At 41.2% G+C, this 15457-nt stretch overlaps 1 pseudogene; it reads right to left on the reverse strand.

The window, feature by feature from the left end:
* Nucleotides 1–1078: 1078 nt before the first annotated feature.
* Nucleotides 1079–1500, reverse strand: LOC118986998 (40S ribosomal protein S12-like; annotated as a pseudogene).
* Between the last annotated feature and the right edge of the window lie 13957 nt (nucleotides 1501–15457).

Raw genomic sequence — 15457 nt, forward strand, 5'->3', positions numbered from 1 at the left:
CAAGGAAGCTAAGTAACATGTTACTAAACAATGAATGGATCAACAATGAGATCAAGGAAGAAATCAAAAGATACTTTGAAATAAATGAAAATGAGGACACAACAATCCAAAATCTGTGGAACACTGGAATAGCAATCCTAAGAGGGAAATTCATAGCATTGCAGGCCCATTTCAAAACAAAAAACAAAACAAAACAAAACAAAAAATCAGGAAAAAGCTCAAATAAACAATCTAACTTTACATTTAAAGTAATTTGAAAAAGAACAACAAACAAAGCCTAAAGTGAATAGAAGGAAGGAAATAATAAAGATCAAAACAGAAATAAACAAGATAGAGTCTAAAAAATGATATAAAAGATTAATGAATCCAAGAACTGGATCTTTAAAAGATCAACAAGGTAGGCAAATCTTCAACCAGACTCATTAAGAAAAAAAGAGAGAGGACCAAATAAATGAAATTAGAAATGAAAGAGGAGAAATAACAACTGACACCAAAGAAATACAAAGGGTTGTAAGAAAATATTATGAACAACCATACACCAAGAAACTGGATGACCTGGATGAAATGGAGAAATTTCTAGCAACATACAATCTCTGAAACTAAATTAGGAAGAATCAGAAAGTTTGAATACACAGGATACACCTAGTGAAATAGAAGCTGTAATGAAAAAACTCCTAACAAACAAAAGCCCTGGACTGGATGGCTTCACAGATGAATTTTACCAAACATTCCAAGAAGAACTAACACCTCTCATTCTCAAACTATTTCATAAAATTCAAAAGAAGAAAAGGCTCCCAAGATCATTTTACAAGGCCAGCATCATCCTAATTCCCAAACCAGGAAAAGACATTTACAAGGAAAGAAAATTATAGGCCAATATCCCTGATGAACATAGATGCTAAAATCCTCAACAAAATACTAGCAAACAGAATACAGCAATACATGAAAAGATCAATACACCACGATCAAGTGGGATTTATTCTGGGACTGCAAGTTTGGTACAACATTTGCAAATCAACAAATGTGATTCAAAACATAGACCTTTTTTTGAGGAACAAGAGCCGAGTATTTTATTTGTTCATTTCTTGAATTTGAGGTACTCCTGGATGACATCCTGGGCCTATGACTCTTTGCCATAGTCCTTAACTATCATACAATGACAACCAACCAGTTTATGGGTTTTCCCTTCTAAGTTTTACAGAGTTTTACCCATTCCCTTAGTTTCTTGTTGTAATCAACCTTAATTAGGTTGATTTGGTGTTCAGCACAAAGGGTCTCCACCAACTTGCCATATACAGGCTCATTGCGGTTGGATGGATGCAGGCACACACAGATGCGCTTAGTGTTGGTCTGTGGTTTCCACAGCTTGGTGAATTTTTTGGGCTGGGCGTTTGTGAATGACTGTGGTCTTCAGCACCTCTCTTAAAGCAGTACTAATGTCCATTACACCTCCAGCAGCAACGCCTTCCTTGGCCATGGTGGTGGGTTACAGGTGAGGAGAATCTTTTCTTTTACATGTTATTTTTTAAAGATTTTATTTATTTATTTTTAGGCAGAGGGGAAGAGAGGGACAAAGAGAGGAAGAGAAACATCAATATGTGGTTGCCTCTCACATGCCCCCTACTGGGGACCTGGCCTGCAACCCAGGCATGTGCCCTGACTGGGAATCTAAATGGCCAACCCCTTGGTTCACAGGCTGGTGCTCAATTCACTGAGCCGCATCAGCCAGGGCTTTTTTACATGTTATTTTTCAATTACAGTTTATATTTGATACTATTTTGTATTAGTTTCAGGTACAGACATGGTGGTTAGACAATCATGTACTTTACAAAGTGTTTCCCCCAACATTTCCAGGACCTATCTAGCACCATATGGAGTTATTACAACATTATTGACTATATTCCCTGTGCTGTACTTTACATCCTCACGACCATTTTGTAACTGCCATTAAGAAGTCAAAATGGAGCCACAACCAGGTAGGTCAGTTGGTTAGCATCATCCCAATACACCAAAGTTGTATATTCAGTCTCCAGTCAGGACACATACAAGAATCAACCAATGAATGTGTAAATAAGTGGGACAACAAATGGATATCTCTCTCCCTCTTCCCATTCCTCTCTGTCTCTAAAATCAATAAACATTTTTTAAAGCTACAAAATGGAGCCAAATCTTGAGTGCACATGAGCCTCACCTCCGAGCCACTTGGCAGCAGAAAGGGAAGTACTAGTGCTAGGTGGTTTTTTTTTTTTTGAGGGTTGGAGGGACTGGTACATTATCTTAAAAGGACATTTGTTAATTTTCAATATCAAAATGGTTGCACTATTGTTTCTCTTTCTCCCAGTTGGCCCAAAGAGACCACACCAAAAGAGAGTATGTTTTAAGCCAGGAAGTGGCAGGATGCAAACCTAACAGACCTCACAGAAACTTCACCAGTAAGGGGGTACTGAGTAAGGAAAGAAACTTGAAGATCAGCGCACTGCCAGCCCAGGCTGTAGAGAGCTTTCCAAAGCAGATGGGGTGGCCGGTGTGCCCCAACCCCCAAGAAGCAAAGCTTAAAATAATATAAAATTTAAATGCAGTTTTGTACATAAACTGTTGAAGATTTCTCCAACACTAACATATGTAAAGCACAATGAGATAGCACTTTTGGAGACAGCAGCTTCAGATCCAGAAAAGGGTGATGAGATGATTCCACATGGCTAAATCAGTGGCAAAAATGTAATTTTCTTTCTTTCAAGGAGGCATGAAAGCAAATAACTGGTCATTTCAACATCAGGGGCATGTGATCCATTTTGTGAACCATTGAGAAGGGGGTAGAGATGGGGTAAGTATTTGGTCTCAGACAGAGAGTTCTCACCATTTTAATCTGTTTGGTCAGGAAGTGCTAGAGTTCATATGTACATTCCTGTGTTTTTAATAAATTTCCATAACAAGAATGATCTGCTTTGATATTTAGAAAAAGAGGGAAAAACATTGAGAATTGTTTACTTAAAATGCAGTTTAGACATGCTGTACATATTAAAATAAAATATGCATTTCAGTAAAAAAAAAGGCATTTTAGTTTTAGCCGGGTAGTTCAGTTGGTTAAACCATCGTCCCAATACACCAAGGCTGTGGGTTGATCTCTAGTCAGGCTGTGCACAAGAAGCAACCAATGAATGCACGAACAAGTGGGACAACAGACTGATATTTCTCTGTCCTCCTCTACTCTAAAAATCAATAAAAATAAAATAAAATAAAGTGCATTTTAGTCAGGACCATCAAGGTGAACAATCATCCACCGAGCCTATTTTTAGTTAGCATTTAAAATATGCAGACCTGGAACTAGCTGGGGTGGGTAGTTAGGGAGATTCAACAGGAAAAGGGTGTTTCATTGAGGGCCTGTTTTGTACCAGGCTCATTTCCACTGTTTACTCATTTCATCCTCCAATGCTGGAAGGTAGGTTTTTACTAGCACGGGAAATACAGATGATGAAACAGGCTCCAAAAGACCATGCACAATGGCTAAGAACACACAGTAAATCAGCGGAAATTCTGGGCCCAGAAGGTAGGCCCGCCTACTTCAGAGTTTGTGCTCATTAATTACATATCATCGTTCCATAATATGTACACTCATACATATACAATATGATTCCTGGCCTTTTAAACCTCACAGTTTAGCCCTGGCTGGTGTAGCTCAGTGGACTGAGCATGGGCCTGCGAACCAGATGATCATGGTTCAATTCCCAGTTGGGGCACATGCCTGGGTTGCCGACCAGTTCCCAGCAGGGGACGCATGAGAGGCAACCATGCACTGATATTTCTCTCCTTCTTTCCTTCCCTTCCCCTCTAAAGAAAATAAAATCTTAAAAAAACACCTCACAGTTTAGTTGAGAAGATAAATATAAACACAAACAAACACAGGCAGTGCCTGGTTTATGAACACTTATAGAAATAAATTCCACATCTTTGGGTGTTTGGCAAGTCTGGGCTGTGCTGCAGGGATGAGGATTTTATGCACACCTGCCTTGCCTCAGAATTTCTTCTGCTTTGGCTGTGGCTGGAATCCACCATTGCTTTCTGAATACATTAGATTGCAAATCCACATTTCATTCCATTCTGCCTTTTAACAATTAACTTTAATGCGTTTAGGAATCACCTGGGGATCTCATTAAAATGCAGACTCTGAAGGAGTAGGTGTCCAGGTGGGCACTGAGAACCTGCATTTCTAATAAGTTCCGAGGTGATGCTGATCTTGCTAGTGTGGGGATTGGGTAGCAGACACTAAGGAGTTAAAAGAGCTAAACTAGACCTCAGTCTTGTCTATCCTGCCCCAGGCAAAGTGCTGAGCTGCTCTTTGCTTCCCTGGAGGCCAGAAACAGAGCCCCCAGCCCTGAACTTCCCTAGTGAAAGGGAAAATTATTTTCTAGGCTTGGGCTGAGGCTGGTAAGGCAACCATGTCCCAGGAAAGATGCCTGGGCTGCTCCCATGTGGGCCAGGCCTACTGTCCCTCCAGTCCTTCTGTAGTCTGCTGCCACCACACCACCACCAGGACACTAACAAGGGCAAGGAGGCCCACTCCGTCCTCTTGGATCTGGAGAAGAACTTCCTGCCTGTCAGGCTCACTTAGCTCTGGGCCAGGTGTCCACCTGTCTGGGTAGTTTGCTCCCAGCCCTGCCTGGCATCAGGGGCCTGGCCCTGGGGACTCTCTAAAGCCCCTTCCAGCAGAATGAGTCCGACTCCCAGAGGGCCCCATGAATGTGGGGGACAGGCAGCTTTGCTGAGTCCATGGCCATTAGGTGAGGAGGCAACTGTGCAAGACGATGCAGCCAGAACAGAGGGGGCACCGTCTACCTTGCTTCTCCTTATGCATAACGGATCACAATTATAATACTTGGAATGTATGTGGAGGCTGTTTTCTAAAAGATGAAAGCCAAGTAGAGTATTGAGCACACCTTTTGCTAGTCTAACTATCATCCATAACGTTGAGTCTATGCCATAGACTCTATGGGAAATGGTTTTCTGTTCCCGAACAGTGCCTGATTGCATGCTGGCAACTGGCTGCATAGGAGAAGCAATGCAAAGCAGTACTGTACTCAGTAAGAGAGTAACATTAGAGAATGTGTTGTAAGAGTTCAGAGGAGGGAGGATGGACCATGGACTGAGTGTTGACAGAAGACTTCCTGGAGGAGAGGAGTATGAGCTGTGTCTTTAGGGATGAATAGGATTTTGGTGGGTGGGATGAAGGGGTGCAAAACACTGGGGTAGTAATGAGGCGCCCACTACACATGCTGGAAAAAATCAGTTAAGGCATTGTGGTTGGAGTCAGAGGATGTCAGGCCAGATAGAATTTAAGAATTGTGTACAGAGCTTTCGTATGAGAGGAAAAGAAGAGGGAGGAGAGAGGAGAAGAGACAGAATTTGTCATCACTGCTGTAGACCAGGTACTTTACCTACATTATCTGTATTCTTCAGAGAACCCCAGAAATATACTCCTATATTTCTGAGGGAAATAGCTTTGTAGACTTTTTAAAAGATTTTATTTATTTATTTTAGAGAGGAGAAGGGAGGGAAGAAGAGAGAGAGGAAGAGAGGGAGAGAAACAGCAATGTGTGGTTGCCTCTCCTACACCCCCATCTGAGGACCTGGCCCTCAACCCAGGCATGTGCCCTGACAGGGAATTGAACTGGCAACCCTTTGTTTTGCAGGCTGGCTCTCAATCCACTGAGCCATGCCAACCAAAGCTCATAGAGGTTCTTGAGTTCACCCAGGTGGTAAGTAGCAGAACCAGAATTTGAATCCAGAACTTTGTGCTACTGTCCCTGGCTCATATATTCAGCTTCAAAATACCCAGGGACAGCCATATCTCTGAAAATGTTCCACAGGTAATCTGGCCCAGGTCCTTGAAAAGTCAGAGGCCACAGTGACTGTCTTAGTTTCCTAGGGCTACCATAAGAAATTACCACAAACTAGGTTGTTTAAAACATGGGAAATATATTTTCTCACAGTTCTAGAGGGCAGGAATCTGAAATCAAGGTGTTGACAGGGCCATGCTCCCTTTGAAGCCTCTAGTAGTTATGCTTCTCCAGAGAAACAGCAACAACACACAACCAATAAGATACACACACACACACACACACACACACACACACACACACACACACACACACACATATATAGGCTCAGAATTTCTTCTGCTTTGACTGTGGCTGGAATATATATATATATATATATAGAGAGAGAGAGAGAGAGAGAGAGGAGATGGGGGGAGAGAGAGAGAAAGAGGTAGAGAAATATTATAAGCAATATGGAGGCTGGCAAGTCTAAACTCTGCAGGGTGGGATGGCAGGCTGGAAACTCAGGAGGGCCAGTGTTCCAGTCTGCTATAAAACTAAGAAGAGCCACAGTTGGTTGGAGCATTGTCCTGCAAACAAAAGTCTGCAGGTTTGATTTCTGGTCAGGGCACATACCTAGGTTGCAGGTTTGATTCCCAGTCTTGGTGCATACAGGAGGCAACCAATTGATGCTTCTCTCTTGCATTGATGTTTCTCTCTCTCCCCTCCCCTCTTTCTTTTTTTATTTTTAAAAAGATTTTATTTATTTATCTTTAGAGGGGAAGGGAAGGAGAGAAGGAGAGAAATATCAATGTATGGCTGCTTCTCGTGAGTCCCCTGCTGGGAACTGGCCTGCAACCCAGGCATGTGCCCTGACTGGGAATCAAACTGCTTAGTGTGGTTCGCAGGCCCGCGCGCAATCCACTGAGCCACACCAGCCAGGGCCCTCTTTCTGAAAAAGCAATGAATAATTGCCCTCTAGTGAGAATTTAAAAAACAACAACAACAACAACTAGGAAGAGCCAATGTCTTGCTGGAGAATTCTATGTTGCTGGGGCAGAGCATGGTGGGAAAGTGGGATCGCCAGTCTTGTTCTTTTCAGGCTTTCAACTGATTAGATGAAACCCACCTACATAATGGAGGGCACTATGTTTTACTCAAAGTCCACTGATTTAAATGTTAATCTTAGGCAAAACACCCTTGTAAAAACACCTAAAATTATGTTTCACCAATTATCTCGGTATCTTGTGTCCCAGCCAAGTTGACACATAAAATTAGCCATCACATCTTCCTTGTCTCTTTCAGCTTCTGGTGGCTTCAGGCATTCCTTATCTTGGGGCTAGGTGATTCTAAACCCTACTTCCATCTTCATATGGTTTTTTCCCCTATGAGCCTGTGTCTCAAATCTCCCTCTGCCTTTCTCTTACAGGGCCACCAGTCACTGGATTTAGGGCCCAATCAAAATGCAGAATGACCTCATCTTAATATCCTTCGGGGAGACTGTTCTATTAACAGCTTATTTTACCATATTGGAAATGGAAACTCTTTTCTATTTTTGCATTAAAATATTGAGGGATCTATCTTTTGTTTAAAAATTTGAATTAAAATTAATATATATGTATATGTGTGTGCAGATATATATGCATTTTAAAATGTTACAGCATATAGCAACACAAAGAAGGAAACTACCCATAAACATCCCTGGCTGGTTGTGGCTAGTGGATTGAGTGCTGCCCTATGAACCAAAGTGTCGCCGGTTTGATTCCCAGTCAGGGCACATGCCTGGGTTGTGCACCACGTCCCCAGTAGGGGGGCACCAGAGTGGCAACTGATCGATGTATCTGTCACACATGATATTTCTTGTTATTTAAGAGTAGTTTATTTTTTAAAAATTAAACTTTTTAAAAATTGTTGTTCAAGTACAGTTGTCTCCATTTTCCCCCCACCTCTCCCCGCTGCCCCACCCATCTCCACCTCTTCCACCCATGATCCTACCCTCTTTGGCTTTGTCCCTGTGTCCTTTATATCTGTTCCTTGACGACCCTTCCCCTCTTTTCACCCGTTATCCCCTCCTACCTCCCCTCTGGTTACTGTCAGTTTGTTCTTAATTTCTGTGTCTCTGGTTATATTTTGCTTGCTTGTTTGTTTTGTTGACTAGGTTCCACTTATAGGTCTCACATGTGATATTTCTCTCTCTCCCTTTCTCCCTCCTTTCCCCTCTCTCTAAAAATAAATAAATAGTAATTGAACAATAAAAAGAAAATATATGTAAATTAATAAAATATTTTAAAAATACCCATAGTCTCATTTCTAAAAGATATATACTATTAACATTTTGCTATATTTTCTTATTATGTTAACATTTTGAACACTTTTTTCACACATATATATAACCAAATGTGATTATATAATATATATATATATTTAAGAAATAAGAAATACATGTATATATTTTTATAACTAAAACAGGAATATACTATAGATATATTATAACCTGTTTCTCCCCCAATCCAAATTAACAATGTATAATAAACACTGAAAATGAGCTATTCTGGGTTTAAGAATAAAGGGTTGGAGAGCCTACTGAAGGACTGAAAAATGACAACTTGGATCTAAAAGGGGATGGTGCTGAGAGGTGGTAACTCTGAGGGTGAGGACCACAGAAGGGCCTCAGGACCCTACATTTGCTGGCACTATAGAGTAGAGAGAACAGTGACCTTTTTTCAGCCCTAAATACCTGGGAAGGATATGAGGACTTAGGATAGGGCTTGGTTTCTTCTGCTGATTCCTGGCTATAGGATACTCTGATGAGATAAGTTCCACCCCTAGAGTCTGTGGTGAATTAGGCTGTCCACACAGATAGCTCTGCAGGACACTGGGAGTCACTGAAGCTTCTGGGTGGCCCCTTAACTTCAAGGTCTTGACCAGTGTCAAATGCCTATGAAACAATGTCAAATGCTGAGGAGTAGGGAAGTGAGTTAGTGGAGCATGGCTTATGATTGCTGAAGATTGGAGTTTTCAGGTGTTATCAACTATAGCAGGGGATAACTCCCTTCAGAGTCAAGTTACGTGATGAAAATTCACTTGTTCTTTAAAATTAGTCTCCTTTTGTGTAGGTCTGACCTGAGGTATTCACTACTCTTCCCTACTTATCCATTGTTTCCAGTATGTTGACTCTCTAATTAGATCTAGACCTGGATCCTCCACCCAATTTTGTTAGCCACTGACTTTAAACTTAGTGTGTTCTAATATGAACTCATCACTCTCTTCCAGGGGTTACTCATCTTCTTGCCTTTCATATTTATATTTTCAGGACATCACCCCTAGGTCACTCTGTTGCAAAGTGTCCTTGCTGACTCCTCTCTCTGTCTCTCAGACTTCCATCTTCCAATCAGTTATTACATTCTGGTGACTTTTTTTGTATGAAAAAGAGCCACTAAAAGATTTTGAGCAGAGAAATAGGATATAATTAGATGTAGATGTTAGTATAGAGAATTAACTCATTGTGGAGCAAAAGAGACAGATGAGCAGCAGAGTGTGACCAATTTGGAGAACAGCAATAGGTGATGCAAGAGGCGAACACGTGCTTGCACAGTAGAGGAGAGAATTCCAAGGGATCACTCATAAGTGGTATACTTGAAAAAATTTTAAAAGTAGAGGAACTCTTAAAAGTTGAAAAGATGGGTAATGATCAAGATAATACTTTTTGTAAACTTTTTAAAATGAAGTATTTGATATACACATAAAAGTGACTTGACTATAAGGGTCTGGTTGATGAATTTTCAAAATCTGAACATACCTATGTACTTATTACCTAGATTAAGAAACAGCATTACAAGCATTGGAAATACCCCCTCAATGTCCCATTCCAGTAATTTTTTCCCCTATAATGGTAGTCACAAAGCTGACAACCAAAACTAAGGATTAATTTTGTCTGTCTTTTAAATTTGTATGAATGGAATTCTATAGTATATATTCTTTTTTAAATTATATTTTATTGATTATACTCTTACAGTTGTCCTGATGTTTACCTCTTTGCTCCCCCCACCACCACCCAGCACCCACCCCTCCCTCAGGCAACACCCTCACCATTGTTCATGTCCAGAGGTCATGTGTATAAGTTCTTTGGCTACTCCAGTTACTATACTGTACTTTACATCCCCATGGTTATTCTGTAATTGCCTATTTTGTACTTCTTAATCCCCTCACTTCTCTCCCATTCCCCCACACTCCCCTTCCATCTAACAACCATCAAAACATTCTCCATATCCACTGTGTCCCCACCTATGTTTTTCCTGAGGCGCTTTGCCTGAACTATAAAGCAATCTGAGATGGCTACCACTTATGCAGGGCTTATGGATTCCCAGGCAAAGCCAGGCAGTGAATCTGCCAGCTGATGTTAATGCCAGTCTTCGGCTCACTGAGACTTAGCTATTGCTTATTTGATAACATTTAGGAAGTTGTGAACCATAAGCCAGGACCAGCCATTCATATGGAAAAGGAACTTGGGTGTGCCCATAAGTTGGCCAGGGAAGAGTCTCCAGGGATCTCCCAGGAGAGAGTCAAACGCTGTTAATCTGGTTGATATCAGATATGGCACCAGCTTGCTAGATCTGTTGGGGAAGGGTTTAGAAAAGGGACAATGGTCTTTGCTCACCTTGATGCCAGACACTTCAGTCTCCCTGTATGCCACTGGTGTCTTTTAAGATGCTACCCCAGTGCTGGAGCTGAGAGGGAATGAGTCTGAGTAGGTGAGTCCATGTGTGGATCTTTAAGAGAAACTGCTTGGTGCTCCAGAAGTTTCTTCTACCAACTCAATCCCTGCAGGTTTTTGTAGCCAGAAGTTGTGGGGACTTATCTTTCTGGCACTGGGACATTGGGCTGGGGGTTCTGGTGTGGGGCTGGGCCTCCTCACTCCTGAGATATCCTTCCCAAGCTTTTATCCACCATGTGTGGGTGTGGGACCAGTCTGTTCCACATCTGCACCCTTCCTATTCATCTAGATGGATGTGGTTTCTTTAATTCTGTAGTTGTCAGAGTTCTATTCAACTAGATTTCTGATGCTTCTGAGTGATGGTTCTTCCACATTTTTATGTAATATGTTTTATTCATAATGCTATTACAGTTTTCCCCTCCCCCCCTTTACTCCCCTCTGCCCTGCATCCTCACTTCCACCTGCATCCCCTGCCTTAGTTCATGTCCATAAGTCCTATATGTAAGTTCTTTGGCTTTTCCCTTTCCTATACTATTCTTAACCTCCCCTGTCTATTTTGTGCCCACCATTTATGTTCCTTATTCCCTGTACCTTTTCCTCCATTCTTCCCCCACTCCCTCCCCACTGATAACCCTTCATGTGATCTCCATTTCTATGATTCTATTCCTGTTCTAGTTGTTTGCTTACTTTGTTTTTGTTTTTGTTTTTTTAGGTTCACTTGTTCAGAGTTGTGAGTTTGTTGTCATTTTACTGTTTAAACATTTGATCATCTTCTTTTTCTTAGATAAGTCCCTTTAACATTTCATATAATAAGGGCTTGGTGATGATGAACTCCTTTAACTTGACCGTATCTGAGAAGCACTTTATCTGCCCTTCCATTCTAAAGGAAAGCTTTGCTAAGTAGGGAAATCCTGGATGTAGGTCCTTGCCTTTCATGACTTGAATACTTCTTTCCAGCCCCTTAAGTTGTAATTTTGATGTGGTTGTGCAAAGAAGCAAGCTACGTATGCCTATACCGCCATCCTGATCTGAAGTTTGTATAGACATAATCTTTTGTGTTGACTCAATATTGTGTCATTTTGAGTTTTTCATTTTTTATAGGAAGAGTTATTTCCTCACATGCCATATAGTATTCATTCTATTGTTAATGGACATTTGCCTTGTTTCCATTTGGGGATTACTATGACCAGTGCTATATAAATGTTCTTGTATATGTTTTTGGTATACACGTGTAAACATTTATGTTGGGGATATATTTAAGAGTGAATTTTGCTTGTTTATAGGATATCTATTTCTATCAATTATCTCTCTATTTATCTATCAGTCTATCTATCCACAATACTTCTAAGTAGTTTTTCAATGTGTTTGTGCCAAGTTTATGCCATGCTTAGCGATGTAATAGAATTCCAGTTGTTCTGATGCTTGGTATTATCTTCCTTTTAAAATTTTAGCCATTCTAATAAGCATGATGACAGTGTTTTTCTACCCTTCTATTAGGCGCAACCAAACACAATTACATGCATTTGTTTACTCTGAATTAAAAATGAGTCCAATTAAAGAGTAAGCAGCTCTAAATCTAGTGGGAGACTCACTGGCACGTAAACAGAAGATTACAATATATAATCTGTGCTATTATAAGTATTAACTTATGGTAGAAGGCAGATAATGTGTTAGGTTAGTCCAGAGGAAGGAGTAGTTTGCTCTGTCTATAGTATGGGACACAGATTGGAGGGACCTAGAGGAGGCAAGGAGAGCAGTTAGGAGATTATTAATAAAATATAGCACAATTGGTAGGTGAATAAAGAACAAAAGGACCTGGAATTTTTATGAAAGTAGGACTGACATACATAAGTAAGTGATTAGTAAAATATGGAGAGAAAGAATGGGATTACCAGTTGGTGATACTAAGGAAGTAGAATGAACAGGTAGGCATCCAATGTAACATGGAAAACCAGTTATCAATGGTGACTCCCAGATTTTAGATCTGTATGTTTGGGTGGATGCTGTTGTGGTTAATTGAGAGAAAACAGGTAAAGAAACAGATTGAGAGTGGGAAATCTGTCTTCAATTTGGGCATGCTGAATTTAAAAGGTCTATGAGATATCTAGTAGGCATTTGGAAATATGGGCTTGGAACTCATAAGAAAATGATGGGAGAGAACTATGGATATTTTTTGAAGGACAGTTGGTGTTTGGGAGTTATTTGATGACTGGGAGTACATGAGATTAATCAGGAGATTATGAGCAAGCTTAGAGCAGCACCCCATGGAAAATTACATTTAAAGATTTTATTTATTTATTTTTAGAGAGAGGGGAAGAGAGAATGAAAGAGAGGGAAAGAAACATCAATGTGTGGTTGCCTCTCACAACCCCCCAACTGGAGACCTGGCTCACAACCCATGTATGTATGTGCCCTGACTGGGAATCAAACTGGTGACCTGCAGGCTGACACTCAATCCATTGAGCCACACCAGCCAAGGTTGAACCTCGGATTTAAAGGGCAGGTAGAAGAAGATGACCTCTCCCAAAATGAGAAGGATAATTATAGGTTGCAAAGCAGAGGGGAGAAGCAAGCAGAGAGAAAAAAGCTTAAAGGCATAAGTGGTAGACATGGTGAGATAGGTAGCAAGAACTCAGAAGTGAGGAGAAATTGGCATTAAGACACTGCAGATGAGGAGAAACAATCTTTACTGACACTGAAGGGAAATGAAGAAAGGATAGGGTGGGAAACACAGACATATGGGTATGTTTAAAGACAGTGGAAGGAAGTAAAATGTTCATACTTGATGGCATGTACCTCTGTAAGGACATCTGCAAGGCATCCTGCTAAGAGTGACAGGCTGAGGTGGGGCTGCATGAAGAGTGGTAAGGTTTGGAGCAGTCATTGCGGTAAATGGAAGGCACAGATAATTAGAGGCAAATATAAGATTGCATAGTCACATTGAAGTCTTTATGAAGGCCAGCTACCAAGTAAGTCAAGATTCTCCAAGGGAGGGAGAACCATGTTAAAAACAAACAAGCCAATCTAGCAACTCTTCTGGGGCCAATACCCTAGCAAGCCACTTCATGCTGAGTTTTCCTAGCCTTGCCATTTTGTTGAAGGGGTGTCAGGGGAAAATGCCTTTAGGTGGGGAGTAAAGCAGACTGGGGGAATTCTAAAGTATTATTAATTGAATGATAGGAAGGGGAAATGATGGCATGTCAGATGTGTTGTCCTTCCGCTAGATTTCTCATCTGTAACCCCCTCTGGTCACTTCTTCTTTCTTATATTCATGGCTGCATTCCCTTACCTTGCTTTAGGTCATAGGATCAAGCTGCATCCCTGTTTGACCAGGCTGGTGGCAGCAGTGACATAGTAGAACTCCCAGTTCTCTTACTTGACACCAGGGGAATTTTTAGCAGTAAACTCAGAATGAATTCAGTTAGCCTTTGTCCCCACCTTCTATTGGGTCTTTGTGCTGGCTGGAATCCTCACAACGTCATCAGCACATCCTGTTCTTGCATTTTAAACTACACAGTGGTAAAGTGAAAGCACCTTACAGACCATATGTTACACTTGAGACACACAGGCCTAGAAGCATCATCTTTCCAATTAGGTGGGAAATAATGAGAGATTTTGATCCAATGGGGCCTTCAATGAAGATCTCATTACAGTGTTAGCAAAATTTTGGATGTTAACCAAAAACTGTCCATCAACTTGCAACTCCAGCAATTATAGCTTCCGCATGGGAATCTTACTCTAGATGGGCCTACATTTCATCCAGGGAGAGCTATCTGATGGCTCTTATTCAGGATGCAGGTGTGTTGGGAGATTTAAGTAGTTAACACTTGTGAAACACACAGTGCTCTTTCAACGAAAGGTGTTTTGAGAATAGTCTACTATTGTTAATATCTTCCTTTTGAGACACTCCAGGAGTCAAAGGGCTCATTTTCATACTAATTTTAGGAAAGAAAGGTGTTGGACTATACCGAATTACTTCATTTCTGCAAAATGCCCAAGAAGCCAGCACGAATTGGAAAGTGAGTGACAAAAGGAATCATGTGAAGATTCAAAGACTTCTCAGCATCAGTTATGCCAAGAAATGCTAAGCAAATTAGCACTTTGGCTAATTAAAAATAAATACTTGAAGTAGTCAGTGAAAATGGCCCATCACGTTAATAAATAATCAAACTGTTTGAGTAGCATTTCCAGTGTTAATTGAGGTCCGGATGACTCAGTGCCTTGGTGGCCAGAGAATCAGTCCTGAAAAAAAATAAAGAGAAGGTACTCAGAGGCAAGACTATGGCTTTTCACATCTGCACACAGCCCCCAGGCCAGCCGTTTAGAACACAAGATGTTTACATTTCACTTCCTGACCTCCCTTCCAAGTGGCAGTTCCTGGAGTCCCACTAGAGTGCTTTGCAGGCTGTTTGTTATTTGTGTGGATTGTGTGCAGTGCTATGGATTTGATTTTTGCCTGAAATGACTTACTGACAGACTTCTTACCCACAATCATGATATTTTACTGGGAAAGGTTTTGAAAAGAAGGACCAAGATGTGGACATGAACTCCAATGTTCTCTGCAGAACTAAGACCCCAACAGTGGCCTGGCTGGGTGGGCAGGCATACAGATAGATGTTCCTGTGAACCACAGAAAATCTTAAGTTTAAGGTAAGGTAAATTTTAGAGTCCCTAGGGAGATGCGAGCCTGGGAGAGTTCTGCCTTTCCCCAGTGTGGAAACCATGCCAAGGCTGAGTAAAGGAGTAAACCAAAATGTTGAGCCTGGCAGCATGAAAGATTGAGTAAACCCATAATTCAGTCATTTGCAAAGTGGCTGGAGAAATTGCCCTCTTGTTGGCAGAGCAGTCCCATGTAGGCGATGACATGTTGGTAATGAAGTGCCTGTCACTCCCACTTGTGCCAGGCCTTTGGTTCTGAATGCCACAAGGA

This window comes from Sturnira hondurensis, unplaced genomic scaffold (assembly GCF_014824575.4).
Source record: "Sturnira hondurensis isolate 20B ecotype Veracruz unplaced genomic scaffold, ASM1482457v3 Scaffold0004786, whole genome shotgun sequence".
Lineage (NCBI taxonomy): Eukaryota > Metazoa > Chordata > Mammalia > Chiroptera > Phyllostomidae > Sturnira > Sturnira hondurensis.